This window comes from Macrobrachium rosenbergii, chromosome 25, assembly GCF_040412425.1.
Source record: "Macrobrachium rosenbergii isolate ZJJX-2024 chromosome 25, ASM4041242v1, whole genome shotgun sequence".
In the NCBI taxonomy this organism is placed as follows: domain Eukaryota; kingdom Metazoa; phylum Arthropoda; class Malacostraca; order Decapoda; family Palaemonidae; genus Macrobrachium; species Macrobrachium rosenbergii.
In genome coordinates, this window is record NC_089765.1 from 4,865,433 (window position 1) to 4,883,243 (window position 17,811).

The 17,811-nt window shown below is 38.8% G+C and overlaps 1 pseudogene; it reads right to left on the minus strand.

Annotated features, from left to right (window-relative positions):
* Positions 1-3,202: 3,202 nt before the first annotated feature.
* The window catches only part of LOC136852287 (uncharacterized), a 61,420-nt pseudogene continuing 46,811 nt past the window's right edge, over positions 3,203-17,811 (minus strand).

Consider the following 17,811-nt stretch of genomic DNA (forward strand, 5'->3'; position numbering starts at 1 on the left):
GTGTAAAAGTGTAACTGGAAACTTCTTGGTCAGCATGGAAGCAAACTAGTTGAGCATAAGACAACCCGAGCTTGGACAGCCTCAGCTATTTGAGGAAGTAAGGACCATTCCGTCCCTACAACCTGCCCCTGGCGACTGAGCTGGTCAGCAAGAATGTTTTGCCTGTTGGGAATGTACCTGGCAGACAGCTTAACAGTGTGGCATACCATCCTCTCATACAGCTGCAAATGACAATTTGCAAGTAAGTGAAACCATTTTCTTTTGCTTTGATACATGCCACTATGGTTGCATTATCACTTTAGCAACACTAAATTGACCTATCAACTGTTACTGCAAAACTTGGACTAGCGATTCTTCCATTTCCAGAATATCCCTCTTTCAATGCATCTGTGAAAGGCTGCATTTTGGGAGGGGAGTTCAGACTTCCAGACATGAAATACTTGAAAAATTCATCGGTAAGCATTTATTCAATACATAAATCATAGCTACACATTTACAATAGATTAAGATGTAAAGACCACATCAAGAACAAGCCTTTTGTTTGCTAAATTTTTTATTAGAACTAAATACTGAGTCCGTCACTATGCGCCCACACCATCACCAACGTTAGAACCTCCCACTTCTTAACACCATGGCATGAGATGAGTGTAGAGGTTGTGTGAAGCTGGCCAGTGGTGCTTAAACAATCAAAGATCCAAGAGCAGATGGATCTGCCTACACTTAAAATTTTCCCATGGCAGCATGTGGCCAAAAACAACCTTCTAAGTTCAGCTGGATGTTTCTGCCAGGACAGGAACCAGTACTAAATACCTCTCCGAGTTTGCTCACGCAAGAATCATCCAGGTGATGCAACAAGTGTATAGTACCTTGTGAATGTTCCGAAGCAGACACCAAGGTGAGAACCCTTGAGATACACTTCTGAGGCTGTCATTGCCTGAAAACAGAGCTTTGAACTAGTACAGCCCCATTGTAAATACCTGACGGATGGGTACATTGAAATAAACATCTCATATATATACTGTATATCAAAAACACTGCTGTCCTCTACAGTCACATACAGCCCAGCATGTGTTGTTTCGATCTAAAAGAGTCAGCAACACAAACCTGTTCAACAGTGAGAGGTTTATGACCAGTCTCCAGACCCTAGTTACCAACTGCAGTAGAAAGGTGACAAAATTAACCGAGAGACTGGTCTTCTATAACTTTTAAGGTCTTTCTCCATCATCACCTTCACCTCCACTTACAAGACCAGATATTCTGGGGGGATAGAATGGACAGTGTTGGTTTTTGAGAAGGGATGGCAGTAGTCCTTAAAAGGAATGATGTAGTTGCCCTAGAGGCCCCAAAATATCCGGAGCTCTGCTCCCTGCCTCTGCCAAACTGTCAAATGGCTGGGTAGGGATCCCTCTACCTGTAGCAACCGAGGGAGATTGCCACTATAAGTGACCCCTTCCTTCTTCTTCCCCTTCCCTGCCTTCCTAGCTTTAGCTGAAGAAGGAGTGCAAAAGGGCTGGGAAGGTTCCCCTCCCTCTCTAGAGGAATAAGATTGAACTACTGGTTTGGGTTTAGAGCAGATTTCCTTCAACCCATAAGCTGAAAGGCCTACCTGCACCCAAAGGTTTAGCTATAAGTGGCATTGCCCCGGTGAGGATCTGAAAAACACAGCAAGTTGGATTAAAGTCTTGAGACTGCAACTTTTTCTCCTCCACCGCCACCTCCATCAACCTTAGAAAGGAGTAACAGTGAGCTTGACACCAACCCCTTTCTGTCAGAGGCCTCAGAGGTTTCTTCTTTCTTAAGAAGAAAGATGGAGGATGATGGAAAAGCATTCAACGATAAGTAAGGAAAAGCTCGAGACTCCTTACTGCCAGACTCGAGCCCTGCATCCCCATCGCAAGAGAACTGAAATGGGCTATGTTTGCCAAGGAAGCCATGACTGATACTGCTGGGGCACCTCTCACAGTAGTTAGAAATGGTTTGCTTGATTGCTGGATGATATGGAACCCTCTGATATGCAGGAGAGCTTGATAGCAGATCTATAGCATCAGAAGCAACCCCAACCAAAGAAATCAGAACAGCAGCTTTGCCTCTTGAATAGACCCTTGCTGTCAGCTAATGAAAAATCACCAGCATTGAGCTCCTAGTGCTTGCTGTAGACATGGCACCAACATCATAAGAGTAGGTGTACGATCCCCTAGCTCTTACCATACCCACCTCTGACCCAGGTGGTGGTGTACTTAAGAGAAAAGAAAGAAGGTCTTCAGCACCACGGAGGAAGAGGTGGGCAAACACAGGAAGGCTACCTCTTCTGGTAAAACTCTCCCAACAGTATAATTCTCCCCTACAAAGGTAACACTGCTGAATCCGAAAGGAAAATTAATAAACAAAAGTGGGAATTCACCCTAGGGAAACCAAAATGGATGAAGGTTCCAATCACCAAGTCCTTTAACACTTCCCAAATAACACCATTCTCCAAAAACGAAAAACAAAAATTTCAACTTAGCAGTCGAGTACAGCAAGACATTCTCATGATGATGGTGAGTAAGTGAGGGGTATTCCCCAACTTATCCCCCTAACCACCAGTTACCTACCTGTTACCAAAGTCAACAACAATCTTCAGGCTGCATGGAAGGATACTCCTATGTAAAATTTGGTGGTTTCTAGTTCTGTGGGAACACAAGCTCTTCCTATATTCAAACATAATCAAGGCAGTAAATTCTAAAAATTGTACATTACGCTTCAAGACATTTCAAATGAGTTACTGAGAAAGCACTGCACACATCTCCATTCTCAAGGGGATATCCTTTTGTGCAGAGTGATCCTGAAAGGGAAAGCAGAAAAACAAAAACAAGGATTTAATTTTCCAAATGCAGAACCTCACCTCATTTCAAAACCAGCCTCCATCTCAAGGACCCCAATTATGATTTCAATGCACCTTTCATACATATTATTAAAAAATCTAATAATAATACTGCAGTTCGACCCTGGCGTGGTCACAACATATAATTCACAATCCAAAAAACTTTCTATTACAGGTCATAAACAAATGCATACAGTGCCACAAATGATACTGTACAGTGACAAACTACAGTACCTCACATAAAATTTTCCTTGTTAATGAGACAACAGTCAACTCACATAAAGCAAGAGAAAAACCTGCCAGGCCAGTGAATATAAGGACCATTCATTAAAATAATACCACTTTCCAAGTTTTTGGAACAGTTTATTAAATGTGTACAATTTGAAGGTGGAAATATACTCTAAAATCAGACCAGTAACTTGCTAAGCTTGACTTCAATGTGGAAGTACCTTTCTTTTTCAAAAGTAGAAATCTACTCCTTTCTGTTTTCTGCAAGTTTGTGACCAACATTCATGAAAGGAGGTGTCAAGATATAAAAAGTTTATAGTACTATCTATCAAAAATTCTCACTAAACACCCAGATAAAATGGATTCTCCACCTGAAGCCTTATACAAAATGTAACATTGCACTTTTTCCTTGTATATGAAGATCTGCATACTAAACATACTGACAGACCTCGCTGCATCTAATGTGACAAATACTGTAGAACGTCATACTTGGATGAACAAGGCAGCTATATTACCTTGTACGTAGAGAAGTCTTTTAGCCATATCAAAAATATGGATGTATCATCATCACAAGTTACTGGATACTGATTACAGCTGAAACCCAGACAACAACAGTAATAGTATTTTGGCAGTGTATGTGAGGACATGCCCCTTCCAGTGTCTCTCCCCACCTTTCCTCACCCTGACCTTCAGTGACAGCCTTATATATTTTTTCCTCTGTGTTTGCATCAAGTATTAGCTTTTCCTTCTTTTAGCATTAGCAATATTTCTACAGAACTCCTCTTACACAAGGAAACAATGAAACATGAGAAAAAACAAGTTCTCTGAAGAAAAGTTGAAATAATTTCAAGTTCAAATGCACATTTCAGTCGACAGGTACTGGTACAGTATTCTGAAAACCATGAAACATCAGGAAACTCATTCCATTGTAACTATGAATATATGGCAAAACTATTTCAAGTTCACACATTTCAATTGACACATACTTCATTTTGAATGCAACAGGTTATAGAAGCACATTTAAAACTATTTTATCCAAAATGAACTTAATACAATATTTCTGATTCACTAGTTACTATCAATTGTATTGTTACTCTATTTCAAAAACCTTTATATTATAATTATTATTAGACCCAAAAAGCCTTTAAACCATTCTCGAGTGCTAATGCCATTTCTTGTTTCTATATTAATATTATAGTACTGTACTCTTTTATTTTCTTTTTATTCCCATTGGACAGATTTACTGTGATTTTCACCAAATAAACAAGAGAATGGTTCTAGCCTCTGGTGAGAAAAGTTCCACAGCTGCATAAATCGTCCAAAAACAACCACCCGTTTCAGTGTCACCTGAAATGCACCAACAACCCTTGGTTCTACAACTTTTTTTATTATATTAGCTTTTTTCTCCCACATATCTTAATACATATATGGCAGTCTTTGCTTATCTGCACTATTTCAAATTATCTTCCTTAATCAAATTTCATTTACTTCATGATACTTTTATCAAGGTTGTGCGTTCCAGGGTGGGGAGGGAAATTTTTCATTGCTGATATTATTTTCCTTTTTTCAGACTTTTAAGGCTGTAAAACTTTTCAAAAATACCATTATTTTCAAACAAAACATATATTACAGTACATCCACAATTTTCTGAAAAGACCGACATGATAAACATCTATTTCCAACTGCTACTCGCTACACAGCATTTTCCACTTTTACAGTTATAGTTTTTATCATATATTTACTAAGATATTCTGGCATCCTTATTTCTCTGCTTCACAAAGGAACCGACGTACAACGATCCCAACTGCCCTGTTTTCTAGTAGCTGGCATCAACAGGGCTGCGACGTCCTCCGTAAGATGAACTAGGCAAAGGAAAGATAAAATTCTGTCAAAAAGCTAATACGATAATAAATCATCCTGAAAGTAGAGAGATTAAATTCCTTACTTAATAAATAAGAACTAAACATTCTACTGACACTTCCCATATGTAAAACAACAGCCCTTTTCTTTAGCAGATACCGTCATAATTTGCAATTAGCTTCTGAATCTATTATCATTTATTCTTATTCATATTAAGTGTTAGGTTGCAATGGTTATATTCACTTTTACACACTTTTCAAGTCAGTTTTCCGTCACATATTTGCCATCTATCAGATTTTCTCAAGTTGACATGAGAACGATGGAGAAATGTCATTCTACCTGGTGTATCCTTTGCGTGAGTGAGAGTATGACCGGTCTGGGCTATAGCCACGTGAATCACGAGAGCGTGAGGTTCGTACAACCTCCCTGGATGAGGGAGGCGACGAAGAAGAGGGATAGTGGCGAGAAGAGCTGCCATACCCACCACCAATTGGAGACCGAGACCTGCAACCATGCTAGCTATTTAACCGCTGTAATAGAACTCCGCCGCCAAGCACAGCAGCGGATACTTCTTAGCTCTCCACTTTTATTTCTCTTCAAAAATGATAAGGAATGAGAACTAAAATGTTTATTAGGCAACCCAAGAAGCTAACATAAGTAGGCAAGGACTTCCGTTTAAGATGACTTTAAAGATGGATGCAAAGTTGAAGTTGACAATCATTCGTGCTACAAAGACTCACCCGCACAATTCCATTTGCTGTAGGCTCTCATTCACCTGCTAGTTGTTGGCTTACTGGAGAGTGAATGGCAGCAGTATGATGTCATTGTTAACCACTTCCATGATACGTGTCTTTAATGAGCTTGATGTGTTGCTTTTACTTTACTTTCTTTTCAGAACAAAGAACTGATATTTTCCATTCCTACAAATTCCGTTTGAAAAGCTCAACTTCTTCTTTTAAGCTATCCTTTTTCAGTAACATTTTCTACACATTTTACTTGACTGGGAAGAGATAATTCATATTCTAGTTATTTTACAATACTTTTCTCCAGTTTGTGAACTTTTTTCCAATGCAGCAAATTTTAATTTGTTCTCACAATCTTTTCAGTACTTTTCAAAAAATTTATGATTTCCGCGCATGATTCAGATCCTTCTGTAAATCTCATTTGAGTCCTCAAAACGTTTTATCGATTGCATTTTCTGAAGTATCAATCTATAATTGGAAAATTTTCAATTCTTCTTACTACGTAGATGCCAAACTTCAGATATCTTCCTCAAAGGATTTTCCATTACAGCTTTCTTATCCTTTCATCATTTTAATCAGACGTGAAAATGGTGATTTTCTAATTACCTCATGCATTTCTTTTCTGACCTTTCAATGTTTGAAATTTTATTAGGACAACATAATTTTCTCATCATGTGTTACCAGTTCATTTTCAACTTGAATTTTTCACCACGATTCACATCCTTTACTATGGATACGACGTTCTGTGCCAGCATTTAGTCAACTCTTATCTTCTGAAAATTTAAGTTTTTATCCTCATTTTCCAAAATGTCTCAAGAACCATTTCAAAAGATGTGCATTTTTCTATGTTAATTCGGTCTTTTTCAAATAAACGACAGTATTATCGCATTAAAATTTGTTCAGAGAAACTCCCAATTTTTTTCTTGTCAAGCTGAAAATTTTCTTGGCTTGCAATACCTTACCAAAGTTAAGGACATTTCCTTTATGTAAACTCTGAATACTTAACACTAAGTTTGAAATTTATCAACCCACCACCATCATAACCATTTTATCAGCAATATCATAAAATTTCATTAGCCAATCAAATATAAAATATTTGTGTGTTATTCCCTAAAGGTAGTACCTTATTTGCAACAAATTTTAGTCTCAACTAATATCATATTGAAAAGATACTGAACTAATTACTAAATTCTAAAACTGCCAATAAAGCCAACACCAATTTCTCATATCGTCTGCCTCTCAACTTTCAAACAGCTTTAAATTATGCCACCGTTGAAAAGTAATATCATTTGTTTGCTTTTTTTATTATAAAATACTCTTAATCCTTTTTACAGTAAATTTCCATTGTATCATCTACATTTTTCAAGTTTTCTAAAGAAATTTTCAAGCAACACAAAGACAAACTTTCCTTGGCACCAGTTTACTAACTTTTCATATTTTCCTTACTTCCTTTCCTTGTCAACTTGTTGGGTTGCACTCAAAAGCATGCAAACAAAAATAGACAGAAAACACAACATCAAAATCAGAAAACTTCCAACTAAATAACAATTTAAATCATTTCAATTAACAAAGCTGGACATATCCCTTTTCCGTCACTCCGAACAACTGATTTGGGATTTCAGCTCAGCTGCCTTTTCTGAAAAGTAATTTCATTGTGAACCAGCTTCCTATTCGTTCTTCCTTTTCCCTGCAACTGAGGACTGTTAGCAAGAACAATGGCAAAATTCTGAAAAAGAAAAATTTATCATAAGCAGGAAGTTTTCTAGGACTACTGAACAATTACTGTACTGTACTTCTTATATATTCATAGTCTGCATATCCAGGAACTGACATATGATCCTTTATATTCTTTAAATCTTGAAGGATTTTTTCTGTTATTTATATCTCCCATTGTTATTTCTTAAATTCCACTCCTTTTATACAAAGGTTAACTGAATTTTTTACATATTTTCATTCAAGAAACTGGCCAAGTACAGAAATACGTGCTAACTGAATAATCAAGAGGCCCTGCATTTGTTTTCATTTCATTTTAGATGTGTTTATTTAATGAATTACTGCATTAGCCAACATCATCACGTGACAGCTCCTGGAGTGGCGTTAGCAGGGTACCTGGTGCGCTGGTAGCCAGGAGAGGCAGTACGATAGTGATCAGGTGATTGGCTGACTGGTGAACGGCTGCGCTGGTACTCCTCCCGGCGCGACCCGCTGTAGCTCTCATACTTGTCATCTGAATAGTGAGACTTGTACTTGTCACCCGAGGGGTAGCGAGAGTAGCCGTTCTCAGCTGGCTTTTGACTAGATTTTTCGTACTTCTCATAATTGTCGTAGTTGCTGGAGCTGCTGTAACCTCCACGAGAAAAGCCTCTGGAGTAGCCGCTTCCTCTTGAGTAGTTACTGCCTCGGGAATAACCTCCGCCTCCTCGGGAATAACCGCCACCTCCTCTTGAGTAACTGCCGCCACCACGTGAATATCCACCTCGACCTCCATAACCACCTCTGTCAGAACCTCTATATCCCCTCAATAACTCCTATAACCACCACCCCCAGGATAGTAACCCTGGCCCCACCATAACTGCTTGAATGATACCCTCCTCCTCTACCACCTCTGTCATAGCCCCCTCTACTAATACCACGGCCACCTCGCCCTCGACCTCGTCCTCGGGCAATGCCTCCTCTTGTTACGCGTGCAGACACTCGAGAGCCCATGAAATCTGCTCCGTCCATCTGGTTTGCTGCATATTCTGCATCCCGTGCATCAACATATTCAACAAAGCCTGAACCTGGTGGGTCGTAGATAAGATAAACTTTTGCTATCTTTCCATATCTGGAAAACGTCTTGTCAACTTGATCTTTCCGTATGTCTTTTGGTAGATGCTCTAGGAACACTCGTGTGTTCTTCGTCTTACTGAAACATAGAAAAAAAATCACATTAAAATGTGGCCTAAGCTAATACAAACTTCACAACTTAAAGTGACAACTACAAAAGACCTACCTTTCTATCTTAAAACATCAAATATTCTACAATTTTATGACTACTAACTGTGAAGCAAGTTTAGCACAATTTGTTACAATTTGGTGATCACTTACCACACTGACAGCTATGCCCTTTTAATACTCCCCAACAAATCACCACTTCCTCTTTATCCATAAAAAAATATAAATTTTTATGCTAAAATTTATTGAATACCTACTGCTATAAGATAGCTTATATCTCCATGCTGACATGCAAGTTGGCATTCAAACAAAAGATTAAATGGCTGCCCATATGACTGTCTACTACACCTGTTCTCATCCAAGAGTGTTTCAAATGTTTTAGCTCGTCAGAATACTCCTTGACAGTAGAAGTATCCAAATAAAAATCTTATGAAAATTTATATTATTTGGGATGAATCTTACCTACTGTTAAAGATAGCTGATCCCCACATTGAGAAGAGGATTGTGGGTAGTGCAGCTAAGCAAAATCTGCTCAGCCAATCAGGCTAAAGATTTCTTGCATGAAACTCAAAACATTCTAACTGACCTGGAATCTTTTCTGGAACTTACCGCTGCCAGAAGTTGGATTCCACACAGGGAGCATGGCTCTCATACGTGTGCAGTAAGGAGCAGCCTTGCGGAGGAAATTGCTTCAATTCAGCCCGAATGAAACAGAAGCAGTGTGAGGGAACCCCTGTGCCTGAGTCCAAAAGCCCTATAAAATGACAATCACTAAAAATAAATACCTTTATGATATAAAGGTACACTATTATTATGTACCTTCATGCTCCCCAAATATTAAAAACTGGGATTTAAAATAAAGAGCCTAAAAAAGATTGTCCTTTCTTTGGATCAAAAAAAGACTACCCGCTACTAGTAGCGGACTAAGGGCTTTACTGTTTACAAACACGACTCTGCACACTTTAGGTAGTGAGCAGCCTACACAAAATTGCACTTCTACTGTGCTGCATGAATCCCATCCATAAAGACATTCTAGGTTTCTAAAACCACAAAACAAAAGGTTAACTTTGCCTCTTCCAGGTTTAACCTTTGACAAAGACATTCTAGGTTCTCTAAAACCACAAAACAAAAGGTTAACTCTGCCTCCTCCAAACATAATCTTTGCCAAAGATGTTCTACGTTTCTAAAATTAAAAAACAAAAGGTTAACTGTCTCTTCCAGGCTTAACCTACCAAAATAAAGTTTTAACTACCCCAACAGGACAGAGAAGTGTTCCCTCTTCTTCCCAACCAAAGAGATTAAATTGGAATTCTTGAATTCTTAGTCCTTGGAAAAATTTAGCATCAACATCATTCTCAGCTCTACAGCAGAAAGATAAAATAGCATTCTCTTTACAACAGCCTTAAGGAAAGTGCTTGCAATATATTTACTCTTTTAACTGCCAATCGTGCTAAATAAAAGTGTTTCATAGTAACTAATCCAATGGAACTCATTCCACAGGTTCCAAAGAATCTGCAGATAAAATTTAGACCTGCATCTAAATTCCTGAGAGAGACTGATACAGTACTGAGTTGTAAGGGCTTCCATCTCAAATGATCTCAACGACTTAAGGTGCTGATCATTAGCCAGATCTAATAGCACATGATGCAATACCGAGGAAAGCATGGAACGATAACCTTGAAAGTAGACAGCAAAAAACTCTACTATATCTATGAAAGCAGAGAAACTTATGATGTCTACAGGTTACAGGTGCTGGAAATTCCTATAGAACGGCACCCTGACCAAAACACAAACCGCTGTTTCTCACACAAGGCCATGGTTGTTTTCAACTTAAGAACAGAATTCATAATACCCTCGAAAATCCCCTATGTATTGGGAGGAGACAGTTGAGCATCTCCAAGTGGTTAAGTTTGAAATGCATAAATTAGTGGAAGTGCATAGAATTCTATAGTTTGAGTCGATTCCCCAATAACAGAAGAATATGAGAGATCTACTGAGAGAACTAGAAAACCCGAAAATCATTGTTCTAAGGCTACTAGGGCTCTACAGGAGTCATTCAGCAATTCTCAAACTTGAAATTTTCCCAATTACTCCTTTAGAGTTAACAGAGGGGGGGAAGGCGTATGAGTCTGAATTAGGCCAAACTTGAAAGAAACACATCCACTGCTTATGCCTGAGGGCCCTCAAAGGAGTAGTAATCAATTGGTCATTCCTGTTCAAGTACACATTGAGTGCTCCTCTAATCCCATAGCAACTGTCGAATTTACGGATGTAATGGCCACTCTATAGGTAGTTTTGTCCTTCCTGTATTCTCAACTGTCAAAACACTGTCATTCCACAGCATTAACTATCAAACCAATATCATGTTGTTCATTTCACTCAAAGAAGCCATCTTTGCACTATGACTTGGTTTCTGACTAGGGATACACCTGTTAGGCATCTTCAATGGTATTTCCACCACCCTGATGTCTTGTAACCTTTACCAGGTGTAGTGTTGACCATTCTATAGTGTATGTAAGTGTAACAACAGTGGTCTTATGCTGGGACAGTACTGTGATTAAGCCTGATTATTCCAATAAATTCCCCGAGGCCATATTTCCTAACAAAGAAAGCCCTTGCCGTGCAGGAAGCTTCCTTCATGGTTAAAATTCTTCAAGAAAGCTTCCTTCATGGTTAAAATTCTTCAAGAAAGTGCTTATTCGTCCTCTGACAGACACGTCTGCAAATATCCCCACATCACCTGCATATCCAACGAAACATCTGATCGTTCTTTTGGCTAGTCACTAAAACCATGCTGGAAAAACCAAAAAGCATGGCAGTCTTGATGCATCCAACACTGGGTGCCAATCCCCAGTTGCTGATTGAGCTAAGAAAAAGTTAAGCGGTAAAATCCCAGTGTATTACCGCCTGGACCATTTCATTCTGTCTAATTTACAACCTCCTATTAAAGAATGAGAGACTTCTGCTGGAGAAGACAAAGGAACAGCTATAAGAAACTAAACCATTGAGGGGTAACCTAAAAGGCATCAATCATAACTCTCCTTCAGTGCCTCCAACATTTAAGGTTCTGCTCCTAAGTCTCTACAAACATGCCAGGAGGCCTGCAATTGGTCACCTACCAGAACCTGAAGGCTGAACTGATCCCTGAAAGGTATAAAATACGACTTGTACCAATATATCCTCCCTTATTGCCTTAACCTATACAGCATAAACCTTTACTACAGACAGAAGCATAAGTATTCTCACTTCTTCCAAACCGAGTTCGTTTAAGCATGAAAACATGAGCCTGCAGCATCAGAAATGGGTTTGACTGTGTAAGTTAAAAACTAACACTCTTCCTTGCTAATTCCCGCTGGCGCCAAAAACCCTTAAAGCTGGCTTTACAAACTCCCTAAGCTGATGCAGAGCAGAGGCAATTATACTGAGCAGAAGTTCAATAAAAGATGAAATCTTAAAACAATCTAAACAGAGACTCCATTTCAGCATGTCCAAAGCACTTGTCAGTCTTGGGTTCATCTCTTCACAAGAAAGAGATAAAGAAAACTGAATCTTCAACCGAAGGTGGTTTGAGCGCCGATTAAGAGCCTGTATCACAAGGGGTAGTGCTCTGTGACTTCATAAAAAATCAGAAGACATGCCCCGGCAGACTTAAAGGGAGCTTTTGCACCACAGTGCAAGAAAACTTACAAAACACTCTACAACTGAAGGAGAAAGCTTGGGTTCTCTTTTCCAAATACTTAAAGGGTGCTGAAATACTCAAAGACAACTTAGATCTATTCTCTGTGTGGTCTCTTTCCTCAACTAAATGAGGATACAGCAAAGCATAAAGCTCCAGCAAACGTGGATCAAAACTGAAGGAGATCCACCAATTTAAACACTTCTTGCAACAAGAGGCGACATGAGGTGACAGCAGCCAAATACCAGCATTGCATCCGCGACTCAATGAAAAGGAGACATGGAAACGCAGTCTGAAGCCACTCACCTGAGTCTACACTAGTTAGCCGAGTGTAAAAGAACGAGGTGCCAAAGAAAATGGGACATGTTGGAGGCTTTAGAGAGAGAGAGAGAGAGAGAGAGAGAGAGAGAGAGAGAGAGAGAGAGAGAGAGAGAGAGAGAGAGAGACAAGGACTCTCCCACCCTGTCCAAAGGCAAGACTTGAAAGCATTCCCATATGACACACCCTTAGGAAGCTAAGTAGCTAGAATAATATCCAGCTTGGAAACAACAGTAGATACTGTAATCATAGTAGATTTGGAAAGAGAAACATTAATCAAGGCAGAAGTAAGAGATTCGCTGATAGCCAAAGAAAAAGCATGTAAAGAATGAGCAAGTGCATTTCGATGGAGAAAGAGGAACAGGCTAGCAGACAAGGATTCAGAATGAGCAAAAGATGAAGCAAGTGGTTAAACAATTGACTGAGTCGACATAACATCCGAATAAGTACAACTCACTATAGACACATTAATATTAATAACACTGTCTACATCTACATAATCAGTCCTATCGGTGCTAACAACCTAGGTGCTGATGATGGTAAAAGTCACATATGTAGCAAAGATTAACGTTTACCAAAACGACCTTTTAGCTAACGCATTACATGAGGCTCAGAGCATGAAAAACCAGAGAGGCAGGTGATGGAGGGCATAGAACCACATCAGCCTGAGAACCGACCCGGTTCCCTGGCAGCAGACTCTTCCAACTGTCACAGGGCAGTCCCAGGCTCAGGCTACATATAAGGGAATGCGTTAATGATCGCACACTATGGGGGGACCCGGACTGGTTCCCCAACAATTCAGTAAAACCTTGTGCTAACCAAAATAAATAAGGTTTACAGTATGCCCTGAAAATGCTTTTCCTGAACCGAAAGGGGAGTGGAAGGCGGAGCTAAAGAGTTAGTCTCAGTACTAACTTAAGCATTAGCAAAGGAAAAGTCTAGACTGAGTAAGGATAACTATAGACAAATGAACTTAAACGAACTTAAAGATAGTCCTTCGAAAATCCCTATTTCCTCACATCTATTCTAAAGATCACACTTTAAACCATAGCAGCTGGCACAAACTGTGCACCTCCTGAAAAATCAACATCCTGCTAACACAGTAGACATTCCTACAGAACATGATGTTCTTAGCCTTGATTCCAGTAGAGACAACCAAGGAAAAATAAATGTACAGTACAGTGATAGTAGCAAACAGCCATGAATTACCAACAAGCGCCTATACACATAGGCAGCAAGGCGAATTCTGACAAGAGTTAAAGCATTTGAAACACACCTGGTGGAGAACAGGTATTCTAGACAGTCATCCATTCAATCTTTTGTTTGAATGCCAACTCGGCTATCGGTGCGGAGATATAAGCTACCTTTAACAGTAGGTAAGATTCATCCCAAATAATTAATAATCTTACGAATAATACTTTGTGCTAATGAATCTTCCTCTCTCCCTCTCTTTTATAATTGAATATCTAATCACAAAATTATAATGCAATGACTTCCTAACATATTGTAAATTCCTATAACAATGATTTATTGCTCATGTGGAAAATTTCTGTTCATGGTGCCAGCATAAATTTTTCACAAGCACTTTTATCCTTTCTATTCATTTAGATAAAACTTCCCATTGTCATATTTTTCTATACAAAACACAATTCAGGGTAAGTGTATGCTCCTTGCAAGGTCAAGCACCTTTACTGTGAATTATTCACAGAAAAAATGGTTTCAGGAGTCCATCTAATTTACATAAAACGTCTTGGGAAAAACATATTTACGTGAGGCAGACTAGCATGAACACTAAATAATTTCAAGTTTTAATTACAGATAATTCAGTTTTAATTAGAAATAAATTAAATAAAATGAAAATATAATTAAAGAATTTTTTATTTCTTGCTCTCTATTCTTACTTCAATCATCCCTAGGTTAAACAAGGGTATTATGCTGCACAACTCATCATGAACAAGATATTTTTAGACAAATTCTAATAAATGAAAAGATGTAATTACCAAAGTACAGTAACAAAATTAAAAATATCTATGGAGCTCTCAAATTTCTTTCCTTGACAAGCATTATCTCAGTGCAACAGGATAACCAAAAATTGCTAATATCCAAAATTAACTTTCTGATCATTTCCTTGCAATTCTTAAAAAAAAAAAATTACTGCAAATAATGCAAAACCTGGTATCACGATTACGCTACCGTGGTTAACCAGTCATATTTTTAGAACAACTTTTTTTCCATACAAGCACAGTAAACATATTCCATCTTATTTCCATGGACAGAAATTCCTGTCTCAATAGATTAGTGTTAGCCAAGTCATGAAAATACTCACAGCACAAGACATCTTGCTTACCAGTGCCTTATGAGATTGCTGGGTTTGTATGATAAACCTTACTGTGTGCTTTAAAAATCTGCTTTTTAATTACAACTGCCTGAATTGCTATTTGGGTGGGAAGAAAGCTTCACTGTGACCCTAAAGCATGAGCAGTACCACATGACTCTGAGGCCTTTAAAATTTAACACAATCAATGGTTATGCCACAATATACATACTTGGCAATAAGACATCATATTAGGCACCTTGATACTTACTGCACTTGGCAATGAAGTACCAGTACTATTTAGTAAGTGGTTTCTGGAGAATTAAGGCACCATCAGCAACAAAAGATGTATATGCTATGGAGAATTAAGGCACCATCAGCAACAAAAGATGTTTATGCTATGCCCCAAGTCTGTACTATGTGTATGTGGTTTTCCTTGTAGCTCTTCTTAATGCTAATGATTGAGGTGCATACATTAAGCCCTTCAGGTGGTTTAAATAAATTGGGGCCAACACTCAAAAGGAGCACTCTGTTCAGCATTTTAGTATTGCTCTACAGGGAATTCTTTACATCTCCTACCACAGCACTTGGCCAACTCTTTACAGACTAAAATGAGGTCTACATTATTAGCATTAATTTACCCATACACCCATACCTTTCTGTGCACTATCATGTAAGAATGGGTATAGTGTACCAATGCAGAAACACTGGAGGGGGGATGGTTTGTTGTAGAAGCCTCGGCAATGCGAAGGTCATTAACAGGGGGTTAATAGTTAGCTTCTGGGTCATCTATTAAAACAAACTAATGTTGTCAAGACAAAAAACATCAAAGGAATTTGCACTAAACTTTTTATTTATATCACAAAAATAAATTTCACAGAAGGTATTACAATAGTTTCATATAATACTCAGACTATGAACAAAGCCCTTACAGGATTAGAAACGCTGGTATATGACCATTTTCATGAAAAGGTCTCAGAAATGAATAGTAACTTTCACAGCCAGATTAGTCCTTTTTTACTTTTGTTCCATATAATATGGAGCTCGCATAACCATTCTTTGAATGCACAGCCAAGGCATGAAAAATATAAGAACACAGCAAACCCAAAAAGCCATCAATTGCTCATCTTACCCTTTCGATCCCTTGAAAGTGGTACCTCTTACCGGATGCACTCCATCAACTCAGCCAATTACAAATACATAGTTACATCAACTCTAGTCCACCAGAACTCCCTTAATGAAAAATTCAGAGATGCCAACTAAGAAGCCTAGTTGGGAAGCCCATACATATTGTCAAAGCAGAGATTATTTGAAAATATAAGAATGAGGATAGTTACAAGAATAGCAATAAAATGTACTTTTTATCTTTTAGAATACAGGACCAATACCATTCGTCAACCATTAAAATGATTCCATAAGCAAGATAAAAAATATTCTACCAGTCTCTGGCTTGGGTATTCTGAACTGGCCTTAGCAGTATGGCTGGACCACTGAAAGCCTTTAGGACTACAAAAGGGTGACTGTGGAATACTGGTGACTAAACTCACTTCCTCAACTGCATCTCACTAATAAAATCAACTTTACTTGCATATCCAACAGTTGTATATGCTGTGAACAGAATATAAAGGGTTCTCGGTTAAGTGACAACATGGGGCTTATGTCCAGCAATGATGATGATGTCCATCATGATGGAAATTGAAGAAGAAGAAGAAGAAGAAGAAGAAGAAGAAGAAGAAGAAGAAGAAGAAGAAGAAGAAGAGGAAGAAGACCTCTCCTCAAGTAGGATGTCAGTGAGCAGGTATTAAGTAAGCTTTACTGTCAGGAATACACACTCTTCCCATGGAAACAACCATCTGACAAGTATGAGCACCCCCCCAACTCTTGCTTAGAAATTCACATGGACAATGCCCTCTATACAGAAATGCTTTTAAGAGACAAATTCCAAGGGTGACAAGGAAGCAGGACCAGGAGAAAAGTGGGCCAGCTTGTCCTTAGCAATGATCCTTCCTGCAAAAGAGGGGTGCCATGTTTGTTATGATCAATCTTGGATTGTAAAATCTTTTGAGTTAATCTGGCAAGAAAAATGAGATCCCTCTGGACATTCACAGTCAACTAGTTCCCAGCCTTGCATTTGAAGTAACACATCTTTGAAGTGGAAGCTGATCATACCATTGGAAGATCACATTCCCAGGAAGAAGCCTATTTACTTTACCTTTGCAATTCACACAGAGAAACTTCTTGAGGTAAGATGGGTGTCTGAGGTTAAATCCATCAAACACAATTAAGTACCTTCCAAAAAGATGATTAACCTTGAAGGGCATGAGGATCTTCTGCTGGTTCTTCTTAAGACTTGATCCTGCAGAGAAGCATCTTAGCAAGGGTGCAAGGAATGCCAGGAAGAGTTGGAGATCTTAAATGGGTGCAAGAGATGCAGAAATAACCAGTCTTTAAAGGCGAAAGGAATACCAGAAATATTTGTAGGTCTTGAAAGTCTCAAGGGAATAAGTGGTGGAGGAGAGTGAAGTAACAGGAGCTGTTAGGGCTGGGCAGATGACAGACAAAGAAGAATGTCTCCTAGCAAGGAGGCCGAGTCACTACAGGAGCAAGCTATGGACATGAACACAGAATATCATACAGTTCACAAGCATACACACAAGGAGAGGGCTCATTAAAGGTCTAATAATCCTGAAAGGACAAGTCCACCCACGATCACGAGTCACTATAACAACAAACATAATGAGGCTAGGAAAAGATACACTCAAGTTGCGACATGGCAACTCTAGTATGAAATGAAGTTATGATAGAACAGCAAGTCTACCTTCAGGTGAAGGCAACAAGGAGCATCTACAACAGCAGGCAATGGAGTCTGAGCAAGGGT